We start from the raw sequence: 20,671 nt of genomic DNA on the forward strand, positions 1-20,671 counted from the left end.
CAGTGACCCAAAATTATGGGGCTGACTCCCTTAGGGAGGCCTGGAGAAATGGAGGGGAGGCAGCTTGAGGACACTTTGCTGGTCGGACGTGGGCCAATAAAAGTTTCTGCAGTGGTCACTGGTCCTATCAAGCAACATGGTGCTCATTTAAGGTGTCTGTTTCACAGCTGCAGTAACTGACATGAAAATGCATTTAGAATGGGTTAGAAATAGATCTTTCTAATAAGCTGGAGAATGAGAAAGGTGAGATGGCAGCTGTATTTATTTCAGGCTCAGACATTCCTGAGCTGCACGGCTGAATTAAGAAATAGCATCAGACTGGAGTCTATTATTACAAGATGTGCTCTGAGAAGACATAACAAGAACTCGGCGGGTTTTTTGGACTGTGGAGGCTGCAGGTAGCAATGCCGACGGAGACATCTAGTCTACTTTTCTGTAAATAATCATTTTCGGCACTGAAAATTTCTTTTTAATCTCCGAGCAAAGAATTAACATATCATTTACTCATTGAGCAGTTTTTCTCATGTGGCTGTGGAGTTGGAGATAATGATAGGTAATGAGCAAGGCTGAAAAGCAAGGCTAACATGAGAAAAAAGGAGGGTGTAGAGAGACTCCCACAATTCCTAAATTGGTCAAGGAGATGTCCACCTTAAACTGAACTTTTATATGGTCAGATCTGGTTGCTAGGCTCCCACTTTCTAAACAGACAGTTATGATCCAGTAGGATGATCTGGAAAGAAAGATTAGTAAGTAATAGTAAAATAGTCCCAGCTCAGTACATCCTCCACCTCTTGCCTCTGGCATATCTCCTGCTGTCACCTCCTGCCTCTTCACCGCTGCAAACTTCAAGGCGCAAGGACAAAAGGGAGGCCTAGAATCACCAACTGCCTCGAGGAGGTATCGCTTACAGGACTCATTTTGTGTGTTGCTTCTACACACGCAGTCACTTGTACCTAATGAATTTTCCTAATGCTGATGTTGGGTCAGTGAGCATCACTGCACACAAAACTACTAGCTAATGGCCCAAGGAATAAATAAAAGGTAATGGCCCCAATGACACAAGAAAAATAACTAATGGCTTAAGAACCCCAGAATAAAAGCTAATGGCTCAAGGACCCCAGAATAATAGCTAATGGCCCAAGGAACCCAGAATAATAACTAATGGCCCAATGAACCCAGAATACTAACTAATGGCCCAATCACTTCAAAATAATCGTAAATAACTCAAGGACCCCAAAACAATAGCTAATGGTCCAAGGACCCCAGAATAATAGCTAGTGGCCCAAGGACCCCAGAATAATAGCTAGTGGCCCAAGGAACCCAGAATAATAGCTAGTGGCCCAAGGACCCCAGAATAAAATCTAGTGGCCCAAGGACCCCAGAATAATAGCTAGTGGCCCAAGGAACCCAGAATAATAGCTAGTGGCCCAAGGACCCCAGAATAATAGCTAGTGGCCCAAGGACCTCAGAATAATAGCTAATGGCCCAATGACCCCAGAATAATAGCTAATGGCTCAAGGACCCCAACACAATAGCTAATGGCCCAAGGACCCCAGAATAATAGCTAATGACCCTAGGACACCAGAAGTTCCACTATGGCAGGGAAAGATGGAAGTGACTGGGTGACATTCTGTATATTATATGTTAATATTATTTAAAGGTTATTAAAATATTGTTATTGTTAATTGGTTAATGTGTAAGTGAACAGCGGTTCCCAAATTATGGGACTGACTCCCTTAGGAAGGCCTGAAGCAATGGTGGGGAGGCCAGCTTGAGTCCTGGACCAAGTAATGGCTCAGGGTAATAGCTAATGGCCCAAAGAGTCCACGATAGTAGCTAGTGGCCCATGAGACCCTGAGTGAAATGTAATGTATAGCCTCACAGTTGACTCACATTAGTGCTGATACGTAACACTTGAGAATTCTCACACACACATATATGTAAATGATTATATTCACTAGTAATGGAAATGTTGAAATGTTTTGGGCAATATTAAACCATATAAAGCTCTGCCAAAGAAAAAAAAAAAGTATAGGAAACACAAGAGAGCAGAATGTGTCTGTGTCTATATAAGGATAAAACCAAAGCTGGCAGCTGGCATGGGTTACATCACTAGCAGAATTACTAACAGAAATACAAGCCCAGGGCATTGCCATTCAATATAAGTTATAATTCATGTTAAAACAAATTATATTGGAGTAACTTCTATTGTTGCCTACAATGGACATTTAATACAACTGTGGCCCTGTTGCCGGGTGTGGGGGTGCTAGGGAATGTGCAGTGATTGGCCAAATCAGTAGCACTTCCACTGTATTTAAACACATTTTTACTTAGCCTTGGAAAGCACCAACAACCCTCCTCTTTTGTATTTCCTTAAAGTATACCATACAAGCACGCATATGGTTGGGCATTTATGGCGTCTGGAAAGGCTCGAGGCTTCCTCTAACTTGCATTCAGAACCATTGTTGTTGCCTCTAACAGACATTGTTGATACCCCCATCAAGAGATTGGCTGCTTCGGTCAGGATTTTAGCCAACCAGTAGCCTGTGAACAGCCTGTGACCAACCAGTAGCCTGTGAGCAGCCTGTGACCAACCAGTAGCCTGTGAGCAGCCTGTGGCCAACCAGTAGCCTGTGAGCAGCCTGTGGCCAACGAGTAGCCTGTGAGCAGCCTGTTGCCAACCAGTAGCCTGTGAGCAGCCTGTGGCCAACCAGTAACTTGTGGTCAACCAGTAGCCTGTGAACAGCCTGTGGCCAACCAGTAGCCTGTGAGCAGCGTGTGGCCAGGCCAACCAGTAGCCTATGAGCAGCCTATGGCCAACCAGTAGCCTGTGAGCAGCCTGTGGCCAACCAGTAACTTGTGGTCAACCAGTAGCCTGTGAACAGCCTGTGGCCAACCAGTAGCCTGTGAGCAGCCTGTGGCCAGGCCAACCAGTAGCCTATGAGCAGCCTATGGCCAACCAGTAGCCTGTGAGCAGCCTGTGGCAAACCAGTAGCCTGTGAGCAGCCTGTGGCCAACCAGTTGCCTGTGAGCAGCCTGTGGCCAACGAGTAACCTGTGAGCAACCTGTGGCCAACCAGTAGCCTGTGAGCAGCCTGTGGCCAACCAGTAGCCTGTGAGCAGCCTGTGGCCAACCAGTAACCTGTGGTCAACCAGTAGCCTGTGAGCAACCTGTGGCCAAGCAGTAGTCTGTGAGCAGCCTGTGGCCAAGCAGTAGCCTGTAAGCAGCCTGTGGATGTGGCTTTGCTTTGAGGCTACAATTTTATTGTTATTATTACGTATCCTTCTTTGCAGCCCCTTTTTTATTCACTGCTGCCTGGTTGCTAGGGTAAATTGCAGCCTAGCAACCAGATAGCTGCTGAAATTTCAAACTGCCGACAAAAAGCTATATAACTAAAAAAAAATCATAAAAATAAAAAATCAAGACAAACTGCAAATTGTCTACATTATAGTAAAAGTTAAAATTTAAAGGCAAACAACCCTTTTAAATTGGACCTGTTACCCAGACATAAAAAGCTTTATCATAAAAATCCTATTCAAATTAAACATGAAATCCAAATTCTTTTTTTTAACTGAAGCATTCATACCTGTTGCAAACGTGTTTAAAAATCTCAGCTGTCAATCAAATATTGCCTGCCCCTCCTCTATGCCTTAGGCATAGAGGCAGGGCAGGCAATTACTTTCTCTTTCCATTCAGCACTTCCTAGATGTCACTGTGTAACCAATGCATGGGGATGGACATCAGGACTGAAGTTTATCAGAGCACAAGTCACATGACTGTGGGCAGTTGGGAAACTGACAATATGTCTAGCCCCATGTCGGATTTTAAAATTTTATATAAAATAATCTGTTTGCTCTTTTGAAAAATGCACAGCACTATTAACTGATGTGTTTTGAAAAAAACATGTTTTCCCATGGCAGTATCCCTTTAATAACAGTGTCCACAAAATGGCTCCTGCCTGCTTGCTATAATTATGATTATGAATAATTTTAAAGGTTCCCTTTAAGAGATATAAATCGACTGTATGAATGAACAAAGGCCACATAAACCTTAATGTAAATAAATGTGGCCTTTATCCTCGGTGTGTGTTTTTAGCTAGCCCATCGTTTCCTCCCTTCGGTTACTCTTTTTCCAGCCTTTCCCCACACTCTGCCAGGAAACTGGGCTGTAATGGAAAATACAGGGTCAGGTCAGCACAGACCAAATGAATAGCAAGTGAACACCAGCCACTGTTCTGCCTCCTTCCTAACACTTTAACATTTGCTGCCAGGAATGGGGTCTGTGTTTGATGTGGGAAGAGTAAATATGAGCTATGGGGAAGGTGGGGAAGAGGTGACAGACAACATGGTGTGTTAAATCAAACTCAGAACTGACACAGAGATAACTGCCATTTAGTGACTCTATTCAGCATCGCAGAGTAACAGCGAAACCTAGTGATGACTGAATCTGTCCTGTTTCGCTTTGCCAAAATATTTGTGAAACTGCAGGAAAAAAAAACCGGGAAACTTTTTGTTACGCAAATTTTTTTTGTAGCAAACTTCATTAGAGTCTTATTAATAAAATCTAATTTTTTTAACACTTGGACTCATTTAAACGATCAGAAATCTTGAATGGAATTTTGATTCGATTTGATCTCCAAATTGATCCCTGGACCTCTCCCATTGACTTGAACAGTAATTCGGCAGGTTTTAGGTGGCCAATAGTTTCATTTGAATTCTTTTTTTTTTTTTAAAAAACTCAAATCGAGTTTGGATAACTCCCTAGTCAAATTTGACAGTTTGGACCATAAAAATAATATGGAAAATTCAAATTTTAATTTTGACCCTTAATAAATCTGCCCCTTAGTAACTCTGTTGCTTTTTAACCAAAAATGCCATCTGTATACATATTACTACTAACTTACTAACACAGACACAACTAATAATAAATCTGACCAACAACAGATAATATCTGGGTGATTTGTATCCCACAATAAAATGAATAAACCATGACGTATGTGTTTGTAGTGCATCTTTTTTTTTTCACATGAAACAAACCAAGGCACTCACTTACGCACAGCAGAGCTGAAGCTGAGATCAGCCCAAATACACAAAAAGAGCCAACTCCAGGCTGACCTCAGCTTCAGCTCCACTGTGTGTGACCACACACAGGCTGATCAGATTCAAATCAATGGAGCAGGGTTATGGAGCTAGGGTTGCCACCTCTTCTAAAAGATTTTACCGGCCGGTGGGAGATCGGGAACAAAAGGGGGCGGTCTGTGATGCAAAAGGGGGCGGGTCACACAGTTATGCAAATGGGGCGGGTCACACAGTGACACAAAAGGGGCGGAGCAACATGCGCAATGGCCAGAAGCCTGGAAAAAACAGTAAGTACTGAGCGAATGGGGGGGGGCAAGGGCTTTTTCTTAAGGGTATTACAAATTACCAGCAACTACATTTCCGGTAAATTTGTAATACCGGCCCTAGCCGTGGCAGGTGTTTTACCAGCTAGGCTGCAGCCTTCAGCCTGTGTGCCAATAGCCTAACCTAAAGGTGGCCATACACAGGCCGATAAAAGCTGCCGACAGACCGAGTCGGCAGCTTATTGGCCCGGGTATGGGACCCCCTGGGCGGGTTTCCCCGATCGGATGGGACTAAAAATCCCGTCGGATCGCGGCCGCGACATCTGTTCATTGATGCGGTCCCGCCATCTGACCGCCCGTAAAGCCACCGTTAGGATCCGATCGTTGGGCCCATCGGATCAGCCCGATATTTCCCACCTCAAGGTGGGCATATCGGGGAGTGATCCGCTCGTTTGGCGACATTGCCAAACAAGCGGATCTCTCCGTGTATGGCCACCTTTAGACAGTGACAGACTGGTGGAAGGCAAGTACAGAAAAACCTCAATTTTACATCCCCTGATTATAAGTCTTCCCTTATTTTATATTTTTTTTGTGGTTCCATCTATATATTATGCAGAATACATTTCCCTGATTTTACATTTTCCTGGATTTTACACCATTTTGGTCCCCTGAAAAACGTTAAATGGGGGTTCTGTTTATACACTATTGCACCCTGGATAATTTACTCATTCTGAATTTTAAAAGAAATATAAACCTTTAAAACAAATGAATGTAAAAAGCACTTTACTAAGCACTTCTGAAATGTACTTTAATTTTCTTCTAGTTTTCGAGATACTAGCAGCCACCTGCTGTTCCGTTTAGCCGTCTGGTTATTGACGCCTGAAAATCAATTTCCTGAGAAAAGGAAAGTCTTGTGATGTTGCTCTATTTTGAAAATGAAGTTAAAAAGCAGAATCAGTTCTCAGCAAAGCAGAGATTTTAGTTATCTCAGGAAATTGACCATCAGATTTCTGTAGCCAGTTGGCTGAAATAAACAGCAGGTTATGAAAGTTTGAACATGTTTCTGTGTTTTTTTTCATTTATTACAGTTTTGCTAATGAAGGTGAATTGCCCTTTAAGCTGTGAGTCTAACTTCTCCCAAGGGACCTGTTATTTTTTATATTGTTACAATTACTTATTTGCTTATCTCAAAATTGTTACAAAAGTATCTTATCCGCTGCTGTGGATGTTCTGGGCTCTCTGCCAAAAAAAAAAACTTTGTTTCTTTTTCTGGCTGTTCAGTGCAGAGAAAAATGGGACTTTCTAGTACAAACGAGGGACTGTGAGTTGAGCTGTTAAAAGAGGGACTGTCCCTCTAAAAACGGGACAGTTGGGAGGTATGGATGTGGGTGGGTTCGGGTGGGGTGCAGGTTGAGTTTTTCTAAACCCGCACATCACTATTGTGGATGTATATCTCTCTTACAGTCTAGCAGTCCAGGAACTGACCAGCAGGTGGCACTGTTGTTACAAAATTAATTATATTATCAGTTAAAGGGAAAGTATCTCCCCTTTTCAACAGTGATGCAAGGAATTGTGGCTCATGCAAAAAAAAAAAATTGCCTATTATTTTAATTAGGAAATATCTATGGTTCCTGTTAGTTTTTTCCCTAAGCAAGGCAAACTAGAAAAACAAAATCCACATTCTAAATCCTGATCCAAAAAGTAAAGCTTTTAAGTAAAAAGTAAAACTTTATCAGCAGCTATTGAGAAATTGATATGTCTAGGCACAATGTATGTTCAGCACAAGTACTATTCATTGCACCAATGTTGACAAAGAAGATATGCTGTCATGGAAAATGGAAAAACACATAAGTTAATAGTGCTGCTCCAGCAGAATTCTGCACTGAAATTTCTCAAAAGAGCAAACAGATTTTTTTATATATAATTTTGAAATCTGACATTGGGCAACACATATTGTCAGTTTCCCAGCTGCCCCCAGTCATTTGACTTGTGCTCTGATAAACTTCAGTCACTCTTTACTGCTGTACTGCAAGTTGGAGTGATATCACCCCCCCCCCCAGCAGCCTAACAACAGAACAATGGGAAGGTAACCAGATAGCAGCTCCTTAACACAAGATAACAGCTGCCTGGTAGATATAAGAACAACACAATAGTAAACTCCAAGTCTCAGTGAGACACATTCAGTTACTGTACATTGAGTAGGAGTAACAACAGCCGGTCAGAAAGCAGTTCCATCCTTAAGTCCTGGCTCTTTCTGAAAGCAAATGACCAGGAAAAATGACCTGCGATGGCTGCCTACACACGAATTGAAAAATATAATAAAAAAATACACTTGCTGGTTCAGGAATTACATTTTATATTATAGAGTGAATTATTTGCAGCATAAACAGTGTAATTTAGAAAATAAAAAAGACATCATAAAAATCATGACAGAATCCCTTTAATAAGGTTAAGAGCATTGAAACAAAAACAAATAATATTTAGTGGCCTATTGCTCATTTTCTAAGTTGATGGGGGAAAAAAACGTGAGCCCTCACCCCCAAAAAAGCAACAAAACTTGTGCAACTTTTTTCCTCAAATGCTAGCTTAATTAACAAAAATGCAACAGAATATTCCCATGCATGGTTTCTCAGAAAAAAATAAATAAAGTCATTAGAGACTATTCCTGTTCAATTATATTCAGTCTCACCAGCTTTTACTTTCCCTGTATTTTCCTGGAGACTTTTCTCCGGTTTTTCTTTAATAAATAGGACTATTAGAGGTTCTGAAGAATATTCTTGAGTATATCTGCATTTTTTTTTTTTGCTGTGTTTTTTCTCGAATCATGGAAAAAAAAAAACAAACTGGAATTTTGATAACTGGGTCACTTAATGTAAATTGTGAAAGTGCTTGGAAAAGCACCCTGAATTGTACATTTCTTTTCTGAAGGTTTACTTTGCCTTTACAGGGGATATACATTAGAAAGTATAAATAAGGCTTTTTGAGCACTTTTGCAGTTTGCATATTATTTTTTTTCAATTAAATGTGGCTTTAGCAGAGTGTAACCCCCTGCTGTTCGGCCCAGATGTGGGCTGGGCAGAATGGCCCTCAAAAGTAGTTTACTGGAGGGTCTATAAAGCTGGCCACAGATGCAAAGATCCGATCGTACAAATCAATGTACGATAGGACTTTCCCTTCTCTGGACCTGTCACTAACCATTCAGATCAAAGTCTTACCATTCCGACCAAATAAAGTAGTTAAAGAACAGATCAGCCGATGTTCTGCCCCTGACAGCAATCGTACGATAGACAAAGCTGGTGACAGTCTCCCACTGAAAATCGTACGATCGGCAATACACGCAGAGATATTACGCGCAGCCGACAGAAATTTTCTAACCTGTCCGATCGACCAAACGACCGATCTCCGCCGGACGAAAAATATCGGGACTCTCCACACACGTTCCGAATCCTCGATTCGTACGATGAGATCTTTGTGTCTATGGCCATCTTACATTTCCTTTAAAGATAGCTTTCATGGTAATCCACCACTGATTAGGGTTGCCACCTTTGACTTCCGCAAAAACAGAACAAAGGGATTGGATGATGATATCAGGAAGGAGCAGTGATATATAGAGGTGGGGTTCTGACATCAGAGGTGGTTATTGGCCAGATTGTTCGGGTTTCACAAACACCCGTAAAAAAATTAACCGTTTGGGTCAAAACTGACCAGGCTGTAACCCTACCACTGATGCTGCTGGAGCAAAAAATATAGAGGGCCTAACAGGGGCCCAGACTGATGACTAATTATAATCAATCTATATGAAACATTTGCAAGGCGTTGTGGGTAGTTATCCCCTTAAAATGCTGTGGGGCCCAGCAACTTCCACTGTCAGGTTCCATAACAGAAGGATTTGAACAGCAAAAGAAAAGGACACTGAAAACAGGGGCAACAGGTCTTGCTCAGTGCAAGGAAACCACAGCAAATTGGCATAAACTTTTGCCAATTTGCTGTGGGGGACTACGATAAAACTAGGGATTCACCGAATCCAGGATTTGGTTCGGGATTCGCCCAGGATTCGTCCTTTTTCAGCAGGATTCGGTTGTATCCTTCTGCCCAGCCAAACCGAATCCGAATCCTAATTTGCATATGCAAATTAGGGACGGGGAGGGAAATCTCGTGACTTTTTGTCAGAAAACAGTGAAGTAAAAAATGTTTTCCCCTTCCCATCCCTAATTTGCATATGCAAATTAGGATTCCGTTCGGTATTCGGCCGAATCTTTCGCAAAGGATTCGGGGGTTCGCCGAATCCAAAATAGTGGATTCGGTGCATCCCTAGATAAAACATCAATTTCCGGTAACCCACAAAATTCGAGAATGTAAAATCAGGGTCGTAATGTAGCTGGCAATAAATTATAGAAATGGCAGGAATATGTTAGGTGGGTAACTTCCTAGTTGTGCAATAGGGGCATTTAAAGGAAACTGTCATTCACTAAAGGTTTGCATGGATTTCAAGCACAAAAAAAGTTATAATATGCTTAAAGGGGATGTAAAGGGGCAAAAAAATTAAATCCAATTTATACTTTCTTTAATTAAAAAGAAGTCTATCTCCAATATTCTTCAATTAATAAATCATTTGTTTGATTAGGCTTGTGGTGCAGTAAGTTCATGTTTATATTTAGTATACAAAATACAGCATTTCTAGCCTTATTCTATTTTAGACTTTAGTTCCCATTTAAAATGTCTCTTCCTGATTTCTAACTGTATAGCAGCACACAAAGGGTTCAACAAAGCAAATTTGGTATAGTGTGGAACTAGTATACTGTAGTGCCCACACCACTACATTATGGAACAAGGTTGTTCACCTCAGAAAAAAAGGATTGTTTGCGGCTTTATCCCAAAAAAGTAAAGAAATGCTGACTATACAAAATTATTTGTTCGGATGAGTGAAACTCCGACTTCTATGTATTTAATTAATTAAATCAGCAAACAAATTTAGCCATGGCTCATCCGATAAACAGGTTGACCTGGGTGCATAACCCCAAGGTCCGTCTCCTTCGGGCACAAATTACACAGCAAAGTGAAACATATGTGATTCACATTCACCGGTATCAAGTGGTGGCTTGGATGCAGCGCCCCCGAACCCGTAGCTTGGGGTGATGGTGCAGACAACTGTAGAAATGAGCAGGCACTCCTGAGGCACACTGATGTGATAAAACTTCCACTTCGGGCGACTTCGGAAATCGAAGCGCAGCGAGTGCATTGGCACTTGCGTTTTGTCATTATAGCAGGCGGTAGGCAGGGGGAAGGCAGTTCCGGGAGATCGTTGCCCTGCAGAAGAGGCGATTAGTCGCCAGGCGACTAAATCTCCCTGAATCTGCCCGTGTGATGAAACCCCAATAGGCTCACTTGCCTGGAGTGGTGCGTTGGGGGATTGGAAAGAAACTGAAATTCAGTTCTTAGCAGCATTGAAACACTGATCAGTAAGGGCAGAGACAGACGAGAAGATTCTAGGAGATTTAGTCGTCTGGCGATTAATCGCCACTTCTTCGGGCCACTAATCTCCCTGAACTGCCTTCCCGCCGGCTAGAATGTAAATCGCCAGCGGGATGCCACTCAGATCGATTCGTTTTCCGAAGTCGGGCGAATTCGGAAAACTAAGAGCTCCGAGTGCCATCCCGCCAGCAATTTACATTCTAGTCGGCAGGGAGGCAGTTCTGGGAGATTAGTCGCCCGAAGAAGAGGAGATTTGTCGCTGGGCAACTAATCTCCCCGAATCTGAGCGTGAGTCTCTGCCCTTAAAGGGATACTGTCATGGGAAAAAAAATTTTTTCAAAATGAATCAATTAATAGTGCTGCTCCAGTAGAATTCTGCACTGAAATCCATTTCTCAAAAGAGCAAACAGATTTTTTTATATTCAATTTTGAAATCGGACATGGGGATAGACATATTGTCAATTTCCCAGCTGCCCCAAGTCATGTGACTTGTGCTCTGATAAACTTCAATCACTCTTTACTGCTGTACTGCAAGTTGGAGTGATATCACCCCCCTCCCTTTTCCCCCCCAGCAGCCAAACAAAAGAACAATGGGAAGGTAACCAGATAGCAGCTCCCTAACACAAGATAACAGCTGCCTGGTAGATCTAAGAACAACACTCAATAGTAAAAACCCATGTCCCACTGAGACACATTCAGTTACATTGAGAAGGAAAAACAGCAGCCTGCCAAAAAGCATTTCTCTCCTTTAGTCACATGACCAGGGGCAGCTGGGAAATTGACAAAATGTCTAGCCCCATGTGAGATTTCAAAATTGAATATAAAAAACATCTGTTTGCTCTTTTGAGAAATGGATTTCAGTGCAAAATTCTGCTGGAGCCGCACTATTAACTGATTCATTTTGAAGAAATTCAAATTCAAATTTTTTCCCATGACAGTATCCCTTTAAGCTGCAGGAATATGCTATGGGAAGGCAACTGTGCTTGGGACAAGATCTCAAGCATTTCTGGTCAAAGAAAAAGATATCAGGCACCCAGGATTCACTGGGTGGTACACATTAAAGCAAAATGTTGGGACCCTGGAATTGCTAAGAGTCAGAGTCCCCCAAACATCAATAGGTGCATTTGCACATGATTCAGTCGAGGTGAAACGGAAGAGGCAAGATGGATACAGTGGAGCTAAGTGCTCAACCATATAGACGTATGCATTTTAGCACACCTGCACTTGCACTTGCTGCTGAAAATAAGCTTTGAGCTCACATTATACTACATGGAACACTTTGGTGCAAATATGACTTGTACATGACATAACACAAAAGGCACTATACTACACAAAAACTATACCCCCCAAACAATGTAGGTCTCTATAAAAAGATATTGCATAAAACAGCTCAAATGTAAAACCCTGCTTCATGTAAATAAACCATTTTCATAATAATATAATTTTCTTGTAGTGTGTGCCATTGGGTAATCATAAATAGAAAATTGCCATTTTAATAAATAAGGGCCGTCCCCTGGGATCGTATGATTCACTGTGCACACAAATATACCAACAAACTATACTTGTTGGGTCACATGAGCCAATTAACAGACAGAGTTCTGTCTTTTGCTTCAACACTTCCTGTTAGAGTTGTAGTATTTCTGGTCAGGTGATCTCTGAGGCAGCACACAGACCATCATGAAATGGTGGTTCAAGGCAAGAGGTGTAAAAGGGCAAGATTTACTTAAATATATATTCCAGTTTGGTAAGATTCTTTAATATGGCACTTAATTTGATATAAACTATCTGTTGCTTAAGTGTTCATTTTGGGGGTATAGTTTTCCTTTAATGGAAGTGCCCACCTAGAAATCTTAGCACAATTAAACCAACTATGTTGGCAAGAGGCCATTAAAATTAAATCAGAGGAACCACACTTCAAGGTTTACTGATATTTGGTCTCTTTATTTTGATCAAATAGACTCTAAACATAAATCTAAAATTTTGGAGCTACTAGAATTTTAACTAACTCAATTTTAGGGGTATTAGAAAAGCGTCATCACAAAACTTTCATGAATTGTAAATCCACCATGCGAGATTTAATGTTAATTGGTTTTGGTTATATACTATTTTAACTGGTGTTTTTGTTTTCCCTGGCTCATCCTTATGCCTAATAGTTTTCATATACAATTGTTGTATATTCTTGTACTGTAAACTGCATGGTATATGATCACATGTAATTTCATCATTTTAGATGTGCTTTGTTAAAAAGTAAATCTTTCATGCTTTGGAAAACCCAATATAAATGTTGAAACAGAAGTGCCCACCTAATCAGCAGTCTGAATTAGAACCGATACACTGAAGTGTCTCCTTATCACATATTGTCTGGGTCATTACTACTATAGAGATGCTGAACCTTTAGGCTGGTTCAAGAAGTTAGTATATAAAATATGACAGTTCTCGCCATACCCAGATAATTAATTTGTAATGAGGAGGCCTACCATCTCCTTGTTTTTATGCAAAGCAATAGGAATTACTTGAAGTAAATTAACTTTCGCTTTGAAATACTCTTTAGGTTGAGACACTGATCATTACTACAGGCAGGGGTGTAACTATAGAGGAAGCAGACCCTGCGGCTGCAGGGGGGCCCAGGAGGTATAGGGGCCCCACGAGGCCCTAATTCATATACAATTTCAATAAATATTGGAGTCAACCTCTAAACATTTTGGGGGCCTTAAAAATAATTTGTTGTGCGGCCCAGTAATATCTAGTTACGCCACTGACTACAGGCGTTGCCTTTATTGTGTAGATCCTTTCACACATAAATGTTGCACCACTGCATTTTGTGGAGAGTGCTTTTTGGAATCTATTTGTTATTGTTTGTGTGAAACTGCTGCGCTGATTAGCCCCAACGAGAACTGAAACTAGTTTGTAATTAGAATCTGAATCATAATGATAATTTACTCTGGCTGTGCTTTACAATCCACTGGGTGAGCTTCACACTTAGGGCTATTACAAACAAGGGTGTTTCTTACTATGTTCCTGTGCGGAGTATCTCTCTTGCGTTCTACCTGCGTTCACTGATTGCATGCATTGGAGCGAATATAACCTGATCCTGCATTTCTTCCTGCGCTCTTGTGGTGGAACACAGGAGTGATCCATAACAGGGAGACACAGAAAGAAATGACCCTATGTAAGTGCCCTATTCTATATTCTGTGAATATGAAATATTGTTTCCTTCCCAGGATTCCATAACAGCCAGCAACTGGATGGTATCCGATACCCATCAAAACAGAAACATTTGCTAACCTTATAGAGTGTGTTTCACATTTCATTTTTAAGAAGGAGTATGTATAACAAATTGTGATGCTCCATGGCCTGCTGTGACTTGGCAAGTTCCCTATTAATGTCAATAAGAAGTGACCCCTTTTTGTTTTTGTTTCATTATTAGTTTGAAACATGACTTCTTGTAAATTCAAGAGGAAGGGTTTGCGTCATTATTTACATGGAAGAGAAAGTGAAACGCAAAGATTACATCACAGGGACATTTTGTTCTCTGTATTTGTATATATAAATATATTGGCACTGTAGCGGTAAGAATTCTTCAAAAAATAAATTTGAGTCAAAATTGTTCAAATGAATTGGAGCACATCTTATTTAATAAAGATTATTACTTATACAATTACCTATGGACTGTAGCCCTGTGCACAATAGAGCAGCATAGGTCCAAAAATATAAGCTGAACTGTAGCTCACTGACGAAATTACTTGATGGTAGTCCTGCTGGGTTTCCTGTGCAGATACCCTAATCGAATTGCTCATAGAAGGTTAGAATGCAGGACGAATCCACGTGATCTAAGACTGCAAAAATCTTTTATTGGGGAGTGAATATCCAAAATCAAATGTGATTTTGGATATTCACTCCCCCAATAAAAATAATTTTGCAGTCTTTGATTACTGCCGTGGATTTGTCCTGCATTCTAACCTTCTATGAGCAATTAAAAATAAAAAGTAGCAATAACAACAAGGGGCAGATTTATCTAAGGTCGAGGTGAATTTTCGAATGAAAACATTTTGAATTTAGAGCTGTTTTTTGTGTACTTCGACTAGGAAATAGTCCAAATTCGATTTGAATTTGAAAAAAATTGAATATCCAAATTTATCATGTACTGTCTCTTTAAAAATTTGATTTCATCCATTCGCCATCTAAAACCTGCCAAATTGCTGTTTTAGCCTATGGATGACCTCCTAGAAGCTAGTCCTAGTGAATTGGTGGACTTTGAAAAATCTATGTTTTTTTGGGAAAAACTTAGAATTGAATTCGATCGAATGCGCTATTCCTTCAATTCGTACGATTCGAATTCGGCCGAATACGGACCTATTAGATTGAAAAATTACCTATTCAACCAAAAAAAACCTTCGACTTAATTTCGGCTGGTCTTTTTTTAATTCGACCCTTGATAAATATGCCCCCAAATGTGTAGCCTTACAGAGCATTTGTTTTTAGAAGGGGTCAGGGAATGCTGCAAAGAGTCAGAAGAAGTAGGCAAGTTATTTAAAAACTATACAAAATATTTAATGAAGACCATTTAAAATGTTGCTTAGAATTGTCCATTCTATAACATACTAAAAGTTAAAGGGATACTGTCATGGGAAATATAAAATTTTTTCAAAATAAATCAGTTAATATTGCTGTTCCAGCAGAATTCTGCACTGAAACCCATTTCTCAAAAGAGCAAACATATTTTTTTATATTCAATTTTGAAATTTGACATCGGGCTAGACATATTGTCAATTTCACAGCTGCCCCAAGTCATGTTACTTGTGCTCTGATAAACTTCAATCACTCTTTACTGCTGTACTGCAAGTTGGAGTGATATCAACCCCCTCCCTTCCCCCCCCCAGCAGCCAAACAAAAGAACAATGGGAAGGTAACCAGATAACAGCTCCCTAACACAAGATAGCAGCTGCCTGGTAGATCTAAGAACAACACTCAATAGTAAAAACCCATGTCCCACTGAGACACATTCAGTTACATTGAGAAGGAAAAACAGCAGCCTGCCAGAAAGCATTTCTCTCCTAAAGTGCAGGCACAAGTCACATGACCAGGGGCAGCTGGGAAATTGACAAAATGTCTAGCCCCATGTGAGATTTCAAAACTGAATATAAAAAAAATCTGTTTGCTCTTTTGAGAAATGGATTTCAGTGCAGAATTCTGCTGGAGCAGCACTATTAACTGATTCATTTTGAAAAAAAACTTTTTTCCCATGACAGTATCCCTTTAAATTAAAGGGGAATCAGCTCTTTAACTAGTTATGGCCTGGTCATATTTTTCTAAACTGCCTAAGAATATTTATTTCAGAAAATGTCTCCTGATCAGTGCACTGGTCTGATTCACCTTAGCTGTAGCTTATTATGGGATAGAGCTCTCCAAGACCAGCGCATGCTGCTAAAGGTATAAGTCTACAATTAAAGGGGTTGGTATGTGGTTGTGACATGACACACAGTACAATGTTTTGTTGTTCCTGATTCATTCTAGTTTGGCTATTGTAGACAGTGACCCATGCACCAAACAACCCAAAAAAAACCATTTTAAATTGCAAACTGGAAAATTAAAGAAAAGGCAATTAATTAAAAACAGACTATGCAGGTGGGAATTCACAGCCATTTATATTTACAAACCTCACTGAGGTAGTTGACATTCTTTTGTGCAGCAGTTTTACTCTAATCATGTTCCTTGCTCCAATTTTACATTACTCCTCCTTACTCATTTTTAAAAGGAACAATAACCCCCCAAATAAAATTGTGTCTAATGAAAGACAATGGAATTTGAAGGTACTTTCTGTTATCTATTCATTACAAGTATTCAGTGTTATTTGTAAATGTAATCTCTATCCATGGCAGTGTTTGTGTATTCCTTGATATTATCTGCACTGGTGGTTCTAACTATTGAAGGGAGCGGAAGCCAACTGATTAAAGGGCATCTGTCACCCCACTGGAGTCTGGAGGTGCATACTAAACAATCATTTTTAAAGATGCCCCCTGCGAGCTTTTTGTCCCCTGTGAGTGCTAACCGCCCAAACCAGAAGGGAGCTTTTATGTTCGGTGGTTCAGTTCGGCCCTGTGCTTCGTTAATTCACAAGCATCGTTAAAGGGTTTGTTCACCTTTAAATTAACTTTGAGTATGGTGTTTCAGTGATCCCCAACCAGTAGCTCGTGAGCAACATGTTGCTCTCCAACCCCTTAGATGTTGCTCCCAGTGGCCTAAAAGCAGGTGCTTATTTTTGAATTCCAGGCTTGGAGGCAAGTGTTTGTTGTATAAAAACCAGGTGCACTGCCAAACAGAGCCTCAATGTAGGGTGACAATCCACATAGGGGCTAGCAAATGGCCAATCACAGCACTTATTTGGCAGCCCAAGAACATTTTTCATACTTGTGTTGCTCCCTATCTACTTTTACTTCTGAATGTTGCTCATGGGTTCAAAAGGTTGGGGATCAGCTAGTGACCGACAGTCAGGGCCGCTCCGGGCCATGAGGCAAGGTGAGAATCTTGCCTCAGGCGGCACGGAGCGGCCAGTTACCAGGGGCGGCAAAAAGCCGCCTCTGGTAACTTTAAGAGCCGAATTTCCGTTTTTTTTTAAAATGAATTTGTTATTGTCTGGCGTAAAGGGAAACTTTACTCTATTCATTTAGATCCTGACACAAGTTAATCCCCGGGCTTTTTCGTTATTTAAATAATGTAGAATTTCCAGTATAACTCATGGAAAGTACAGCTGAGCCTGAGAGACAACTGGGAAGGTCCCTTGGCCTTGAGCCATCAGTAGGCGGGTAAGTTCCCACATGGAATGTCCCCAGATTACTAAACAACAAGATGAGCTTGAACCTAATTGAAACCAATTAACATTAAAACAAAGACTATTCATTCACATGAGAAAAAAATAGATTGTGTTGTATAAAAAAACAAAACACACGTCAGGACAATAACTGTTGCGCATGCGCGAATGTCAATAGTCCGCCATGTTACAGCGCAGGTAAGGGAAACTGACTGCGGCTTCGCTTCTCTCTATATCCTCTTGGTTATTGCTTTTTATCGTGGATTTTATTAAAGGCCGGTGGAAAAAAATGAAGGGAGGGTGGAAAATGGACGCTCGGCTGTTACAGGGAAAATGGCGGCGGCAGACAGCGGGAGTTCTCTTTAGTTTGCAGGAGGCTCTTAATTCAGAGGCAATGATACAATAAACCAACGAGTCCGCATCATTTATGTATGTATGTTTTCAACGGCTGCCTTTGGCTGCGTCAGAAAGGGAGGGGCTTATAAAGGCCCAGCCCAAAAGCAGCTTTACGTATATATAGATTGCGAAATGTTACGCGCTGGTCTTTGTTGTGGATGTTGAGTGAGCCGCGGCACTTCCGGAACCTTCCGCGCTTTGTGGCGCATTTATATTTCAGGTACGTTCCTTGAGCTCAGTCCCACCGCCTCAGCACGAGCACTTGCAGCCTGTCATCGAATGACACGTTAGCGTTCGCTTGTTGGCTGCTTGCTCTCTGTTTTCTTTGTTTTTTTAGCTTGACAATATTTCTTTGTGGACCTGCAAGTTTTTATTACTTATTACAATCCTTTGTTTTCCTGCGGCATACACGTTGTTGCCTAGCAACTGCACCTCATGAGAACTGGGTGTAAGGGACCTCTGCTCCTCTGTGGCTGCAGCAATTGATACTAATGTAAAAGGGGTCTGTCACCTTTAATTTTTTGTATGTTGCCAGTGATGTTCTGAGACCATTTGCAATTGTTCTTCATTTTATTCTATTTTGTGGTTTTCCACAATGATTTGGTTTTGTTTTTTCTTCAGTAGCTCTTCTGTTTGGAATTACAGCAGATATCTGGTTGCTACGGTCCAGTTTACCCTGACAACCAAGCAGCAACTTGGAATGAGACTGAAATATGAAATATTGGGGGGGAGGCTAAATTGAATAATAAAAAATTCAATCAGTAATATAATTTAGGGGCAGATTTATCAAGGGTTGAAGTGAATTCCAGGGAATTATCCAAGTAAAAAAAAAAAATCTAAATTGGAAGTAATTTTTTTGGATACTTCGACAATTGAATAGGATACTGCAACTTCGAATTCGATGCAAAGTAAAATCGTTCGAATATTCGACCATTCGATAATCGAATCTTAAAAAAAAAAAAAAAACTTCAATTTCAATACTTTGCCAAATTAAACCTGCCGAAGTGCTATGTAAGCCTATGGGGAGCATTTTTCGAAGTTTTTGGAAGTCAAAGTAAATCATTCGATCGGTGAAATCCTTTGAATCGCTCGATTAGAAGGATTTAATCGTTCGATCGCACGATTTTACTTTGACCGCAGGATACCCAAATTTGCTGAAAATACTTCGACGTCTAAGTATTTCAATTCGATGGTCGAATTTTGAACTATTTTTAACTTCGAAATTTGACCCTTGATAAATCTGCCCCTTGGTCTTTTTGGCTGCTGGGGCCAGTGAATCGCAGCTGGAAAAGGCAGTGGAGGGACGCAATTTAAAAACTAAAAACAAAACAAACGGAAAAGTCAATAAAAACGGGGCATTCCTAAAACATTCTTAAAGTTAACATTAAAAGGGGTTGTTCACCTTTTTAAACGTTTTTTTGAGTTTTCAAATAATTTCTATTTGTGACCGATTCTTTAATATTGAAGTGTAAAGTTTCATTTTTCACTTTCTAAGGGTCAGGGCACAAGCTCAGATTCAGGGAGATTAGTCGTCGGGTGACAAATCCCATCTTCTTCCGGGCGACTACGCTGCACAAACTGCCTCCCGCCTGCCACAATGTAAATTGCCGAGGGGATGGCGCTTGGAGCACTTCTTTTTCCGAAGTCGCCTGAAGTTTCTTTGTGAGGCAATTCCGGCAACTTTGGAAAATGAAGCGTTCTGAGTGCCACCCCGCTGGCAATTTACATTGTAGCCGGTGGAAGGTAGTTCCGGGAGATTAGTGGCCCCAAGAAGAAGAAATTTGTTGCCCGGGGACTAATCTCCCCGAATCTGAGAGTGTGCCCTTATTCTAAAGGAGCTCAGGGAGGGGGGGGGGGACAAAGACTCTTTAAATGTGCTAAATTTATATATTTATAGTAAGGAACTACAAGTCCCACAATGCATTTGCCTTTAAACTCCTTCATTAGACTCCTTAATTGCATTGTGGGACTTGTAGTTCCTTAACAGCTGGAGAGCCAAGGTTGCAGATCCCTGATTTATAGGGTACATTTATTATCTTTGTTCCTGCTGAGCAGAATCCTTGCGTTTCATTAAAGGCAGCTGTTAGAATTGATACAATAGTTGCTAATATTCCACAGATACTGCTGAGAAATGTATCAACTAAATGTAGCAAATTGTAACAGTTCCATAAGCGAACCACTGAGAACTGCCAGACAGACACTAGAGACAGATAAATTAAATGTAAATTTTGGGGGGAAAAATAAAAGATGGAAATCAATTGAAAAAAAAGTATTTGTTTATGGTGAATAATCTGAAAAGAACTGAAAAAAGTGTTTGGAAGGTGAACAACCAACAACACCTTTAATTATTTCAATGATCTTAAGGTCCTGCAAAGGTATCACTTAAAGGATCTGCAACCTTTAATTAAAGAAATGAACGTTTGAAGCGAAAATACTCCCTAAAATTACATTGTAGTTTTATACAGGCATTAACTTAAAGGTGAATTACCCCTTTAAAGTTTATTATGTTGTTATAAAGACATTATTAACTTTAAGGTGAATTACCCCTTTAAAGTTTATTATGTTGTTGACCATTTGTTTTTGTTGTGTTTTTTTTGCACTATTCCCTAATTGCAAATTGTCTCATAATGTAGGACTGCCTTAGTAATCCAACA

The 20,671-nt window shown here is 40.6% G+C and overlaps 1 protein-coding gene across 5 annotated transcripts in view; it reads left to right on the plus strand.

Moving 5' to 3' along the window:
• The window catches only part of birc2.S (baculoviral IAP repeat containing 2 S homeolog), a 42,010-nt gene that overhangs the window by 4,581 nt on the left and 16,758 nt on the right, over positions 1-20,671 (plus strand). Inside the window, exon 1 of one of the 5 annotated variants that reach the window (XM_041582905.1) lies at positions 17,754-17,819. The exons of 1 other annotated variant lie outside the window; for it this stretch is intronic. The gene's annotated coding sequence lies outside the window, so the exon portion shown is untranslated. 5 annotated transcript variants of the gene reach the window in all.

Source organism: Xenopus laevis, chromosome 2S, assembly GCF_017654675.1.
Source record: "Xenopus laevis strain J_2021 chromosome 2S, Xenopus_laevis_v10.1, whole genome shotgun sequence".
Taxonomy (NCBI): Eukaryota; Metazoa; Chordata; class Amphibia; order Anura; family Pipidae; genus Xenopus; species Xenopus laevis.